This window comes from Bufo gargarizans, chromosome 7 (assembly GCF_014858855.1).
Source record: "Bufo gargarizans isolate SCDJY-AF-19 chromosome 7, ASM1485885v1, whole genome shotgun sequence".
In the NCBI taxonomy this organism is placed as follows: domain Eukaryota; kingdom Metazoa; phylum Chordata; class Amphibia; order Anura; family Bufonidae; genus Bufo; species Bufo gargarizans.
Window position 1 is genome coordinate 8,605,583 of NC_058086.1, and position 6,000 is coordinate 8,611,582.

Genomic DNA, 6,000 nt, shown 5'->3' on the forward strand with positions numbered 1-6,000 from the left:
GCACTTCCATTATTTTTGATGTTCTGCTCCTAGGATAGAGAACAGAAATCCATAACTGCAATGTGAACATAGCCCCTATTAGACTAGATGAATTTCGGGCCAATTATAAGGAACAAGAGTTCATGGGAACACTCGATTCCAATAATAGCCCAGTATAATTGTGCTGATCAGTCAATAAATAAGCAAACGTTTGTTTGTCAGCTGATTTCCATCTATCATTCAGAATGAAATATGCACGATTATCGGCAGAGCATTCCCCTATGTAATCAGGGCTATGCTGCCGAATGTCATTAGCACTGAATAGGGGAAGAACGATTGCAGTAGCAATCACTTCGCATTAGCCTGTGGAAGCGCCAAACAATAAGCACATGGAACGGCACTCATCCTGCCCGAACATTGGACAGTCTAATATGTAGCCTAAGTGGCCAGGGTGCATAATCTTAGTGTGACGCCCAAAATTCTCTCTTCATACACAGTATAATACTAAGAGGGAAACCTCCTCAAAATACAGTGTTATCACATATACTACAGTAGGAAGTCAGTATAGTTACTTACTACATGTAGCTAGAATAGCCAGCTTAGCAGAAATATTTATTAAAAACAAATAAAACACCTTTAACATCAAATATTTAATTTCAGCAAGGTTATTGCCACTGAACTCCACAGGTAGTTGACTGTATGACTGGAAGAATGTATGATGGAAGTACTGCATCTGTATGTCTTTGGGTCATATAAGCTGGTAATCCAACTGGATCAGTCAGCAATAATCTAACGCCCATCTCTACCTTTCCCAGTTATAAGCACGAAAATCTGCTTTAATCACATACAAGTGACTGGGTGCAACAACAAAAAAAGCTGAAAAAATGTCTACAACCAGCTATTCCAGATAAACTGAGGATTTCAACGGTTAAATATGGCGTCCTTTGTGCTCCCTCCCATTTCGGCCCCTCCCCAGGACCAATCCAACAGTCTCCGGTTCCTCATGATCGTATCACTCAGCATGAAAAACAAAGGCTCTATTTAATGGAGCTCTTGAGAATCTGACCCCGGAAAAGCCAGAACTGCTCCTGCAGATTTACACACAAAGCCGCGTCTGCACGGATGAAATTTCACATCCCCAATGTGATTAAGGGATTCTGCTGTGGGACGCTGGCCTGATTAGCTAATTAACCCTATTTGGCCAAATTTAACCTTGCAGTTGCTGACAACATGACCAGCCATCCCTTATTTCACCAGTAAGCAAGCCTTTGAAGTGTCTTTACACTAATTTAATTCAAAGTTCTTGTGCCCATATAGGATAAGTTAATATAACTCAATACAGGACTGGAAACACTGCAGGCCGAGAACTTTTCTAAAAAAACAGACCATTTTGTACATTTTTCTCAAGCAAAACCATAACTACCAGCTTTTCAAGTAAAATATACAGAAATATTTAATCACTAGCTAAGATCTCAATGATATCTCAAACGTGTCACGGACGTGTCATGGTTGCGACACAGATGTGCCTCTGTTGAGTACCACATGACGCAGTTGCGACACAGATGTGCCTCAGTTGAGTACCACATGTCATGGTTGCGACACAGATGTGCCTCTGTTGAGTATCATATGACGCAGTTGCGACACAGCTGTGCCTCTGTTGAGTACCACATGTCATGGTTGCGACACAGCTGTGCCTCTGTTGAGTACTACATGGCATGGTTGCGACACAGCTGTGCCTCTGTTGAGTACTACATGGCATGGTTGCGACACAGCTGTGCCTCTGTTGAGTGCTACATGGCATGGTTGCGACACAGCTGTACCTCAGTTGAGTACTACATGGCATGGTTGCGACACAGCTGTACCTCAGTTGAGTACCACATGTCATGGTTGCGACACAGCTGCACCTCGGTTGAGTATCACATGGCACGGTTGCGACACAGCTGTGCCTCAGTTGAGTATCACATGGCACGGTTGCGACACAGCTGTGCCTCAGTTGAGTATCACATGGCATGGTTGCGACACAGCTGTACCTCAGTTGAGTACCACATGTCATGGTTGCGACACAGCTGCACCTCGGTTGAGTATCACATGGCACGGTTGCGACACAGCTGTGCCTCAGTTGAGTATCACATGGCACGGTTGCGACACAGCTGTGCCTCAGTTGAGTATCACATGGCACGGTTGCGACACAGCTGTGCCTCAGTTGAGTATCACATGGCACGGTTGCGACACAGCTGTGCCTCTGTTGAGTACCACATGACGCAGTTACGGCACAGCTGTGCCATAGTTGAGTACCACATGGCACGGTTGCAACACAGCTGCACAAAAACAATATGTAGGAAAGACAAAAATATAATTCAGAAGACGGATAGGAGAACACTTACTGAGTATCAACAAACAGGATGACACCCCTTTGGCGCAACATGTGGTGTAATTCCATTCTGGAATGAAGGACTGTATGAAGTTGCAAGGAATGGAACATGTGAGAAACTCACCGAGCGGAGGAGATATTGACAATCTGCTGTTAAGAAAGGAAGCACAAGGGACGTTCACATTGCAGAAGGTTAAACCCTATGGGCTAAATTATTATTTCATATTAGTATTATATCATATACGTGTTTTATCTAGTGGGTACGGATATTCAATAAGTACTCACTATGTACACAGTAAAGCTTTTTATACATCTAGTTAGGTTGTTTTATTGGTTACACATCAGTATTAAGTAACTATACAGCTACAATAATGACCCCCCAATTTTTGATGATCATTACTAATATTATAATTTTTGTATATAGGTATTTAGGGGCCATTTATTTGCTGCGATATTCAGGCAAATATACCCACAGGTTATCCATTGCTTGATAAAAATTCCCTATACTTGCAATATTATTTGAGTATTATAATATCATAAACATCATCATGATGATTAGGATATCTAGGGGATATAAAACCTAATCTACCAGGGCTTGTCTGTATTAAGTTTTCTTAGATATACACAACTGATTATTTCAACTACACCTAAGTTAACATATATGCATATTATTGATACATAATAACATTCTTGATCGATTTAGCCTTCTACAAGTGACATCAAGTGGATATTGAGTTGCTGCACATATACAGTCATGTGAAAAAATTAGGACACCCTTTGAAAGCATGTGGTTTTTTGTAACATTTTTAATAAAAGGTTATTTCATCTCCGTTTCAACAATACAGAGAGATTAAAGTAATCCGACTAAACAAAGAAAACTGAAGAAAAGTCTTTTCAAGATCTTCTGTAAATGTCATTCTACAAAAATGCCTATTCTAACTGAGGAAAAAGATAGGACACCCTTGCCCCTAATAGCGAGTGTTACCTCCTTTGGCTGAAATAACTGCAGTGAGACGGTTCTTGTAGCCATCTACCAGTCTTCGACATTGGTCTGAGGAAATTTTACCCCACTCCTCAATGCAGAACTTTTTCAGCTGTGAGATGTTTGAGGGGTTTCTTGCACGTACAGCCCTTTTCAAGTCACCCCACAGCATCTCAATGGGATTCAAATCTGGACTTTGACTTGGCCATTCCAGGACTCTCCATTTCTTCTTTTTCAGCCAATCTTTGGTTGATTTACTAGTATGTTTTGGGTCATTGTCATGTTGCATGGTCCAGTTCCGCTTCAGCTTTAATTTTCTAACTGATGGTCTCACATGTTCTTCAAGCACCTTCTGATACACAGTAGAATTCATCGTGGATTCTATGATGGTGAGCTGACCAGGTCCTGCTGCAGCAAAGCAGCCCCAAACCATGACACTTCCACCTCCATGCTTCACAGTTGGTATGAGGTTCTTTTCTTGGAATGCTGTGTTTGGTTTACGCCAAACATGTCCTCTGCTGTTGTGTCCAAATAATTCAATTTTGGACTCATCTGTCCAAAGAACATTATTCCAGAAGTCCTGGTCTTTGTCAACTTTATCTCTGGCAAATGTCAGTCTGGCCTCGATGTTTCTCTTGGAAAGCAAAGGTTTCCTCCTTGCACACCTCCCATGCAAGTTAAACTTGTACAGTCTCTTTCTGATTGTAGAGGCATGTACTTCTACATCAACAGTAGCCAGAGCCTGCTGTAGTTCTCGAGATGACACTTTAGGGTTTTTGGAGACCTCTTTTAGCATCTTGCGGTCTGCTCTTGGGGTGAACTTGCTGGGGCGACCAGTCCTGGGCATGTTGGCAGTTGTTTTGAAAGCCCTCCACTTGTAGACTATCTTCCGGACAGTGGAATGGCTGATTTCAAAATCTTTTGAGATCTTTTTAAATCCCTTCCCAGACTCATAGGCTGCTACAATCTTTTTTCTGAAGTCCTCTGACAGCTCTTTTGCTCTCACCATGGTGCTCACTCTCACTTCAACAGTCAGGAGCACACCAAACTAAATGTCTGAGGTTTAAATAGGGCAAGCCTCATTCAACATGCAGAGTAACGATCTACTAATTATGTGCACCTGGTGTGATATACCTGTGTGAGATCTGAGCCAATTTAAGAGGGAATACATGTGAGGGTGTCCTATCTTTTTCCTCAGTTAGAATAGGCATTTTTGTAGAATGACATTTACAGAAGATCTTGAAAAGACTTTTCTTCAGTTTTCTTTGTTTAGTTGGATTACTTTAATCTCTCTGTATTGTTGAAACGGAGATGAAATAACCTTTTATTAAAAATGTTACAAAAAAACACATGCTTTCAAAGGGTGTCCTAATTTTTTCACATGACTGTATACAGTGCTGCCCATAATTATTTATACCCCTGGCAAATTTTGACTTAAAGTTACTTTTATTCAACCAGCTAGTAATTTTTTGACGGGAAATGACATAGGTGTCTCCCAAAAGATAATAAGACGATGTACAAGAGACATTATTGTGAGGGGAAAAAAATTCTCAGCTTTTATTTACATTTGAGCAAAAAGTGTCCAGTCCAAAATTATTCATACCCTTCTCAATAATCAATAGAAAAGCCTTTATTGGCTATTACAGCAATCAAACGCTTCCTATAATTGCAGACCAGCCTTTTGCATGTCTCCACAGGTATTTTTGCCCATTCATCTTTAGCAATGAGCTCCAAATCTTTCAGGTTGGAGGGCCTTCTTGCCATCGCCCTGATCTTTAGCTCCCTCCACAGATTCTCAATTGGATTCAAGTCTGGATTCTGGCTGGGCCACTCCAAAACGTTAATGTTGTTGTTTGCTAACCATTTCTTCACCACATTTGCTGTGTGTTTTGGGTCATTGTCATGCTGAAATGTCCACTGGTGCCCAAGGCCAAGTTTCTCTGCAGACTGCCTGATGTTGTTGTTGAGAATCCTCATGTATTGCTTTTTTTTCATGGTGCCGTTTAATGTGATTAGGATCCCTGGTCCATTGGCTGAAATACACCCAACACCCAACACATTAGGTTCCCACCACCATGTTTGACAGTGGGGATGGTGTTCTTTGGGTTGAAGGCTTCTCCTTTTTTATGCCAAATGAAGGAAGCATCATTGTGACCAAACAATTAAATTTTTATTTCATCTGGCGATAACACAGAAGACCAGAAGTCTTCTTCCTTGTCCAGATGAGCTTTTGCAAAGGCCAAGTGAGCTTTTGTGTGCCTTATCTGCAGAAGTGGCGTCCTCCTTGGTCTGCATTGTGCAGTGTCCGTTGGATTGTCTGCCTTGAGACATTGCCATCAGCAGAGCCCAGATTCACCAGGGTGGCTTTTGTGGTGATCCTTGGATTTCTTTTTCACCTCTCTAACTATCCTCCTGGCCATCACAGGTGTCACTTTTGGCTTCCGACCACGACCATTTTTTTTTTTTCCCACAATAATGCCTCTTGTACATCGTCTTATTATCTTTTGGGAGACACCTATGTCATTTCCCGGCAAAAAATTACTTGCTGGCTGAATAAAAGTAAATTTAAGTCAAAATTTGCCAGGGGTATGAATAATTATGGGCAGCACTGTAGATAATGAATATTCGTGGTTCTGTTAAAAAATATGCCGGTCTGTGATTGGTAAGC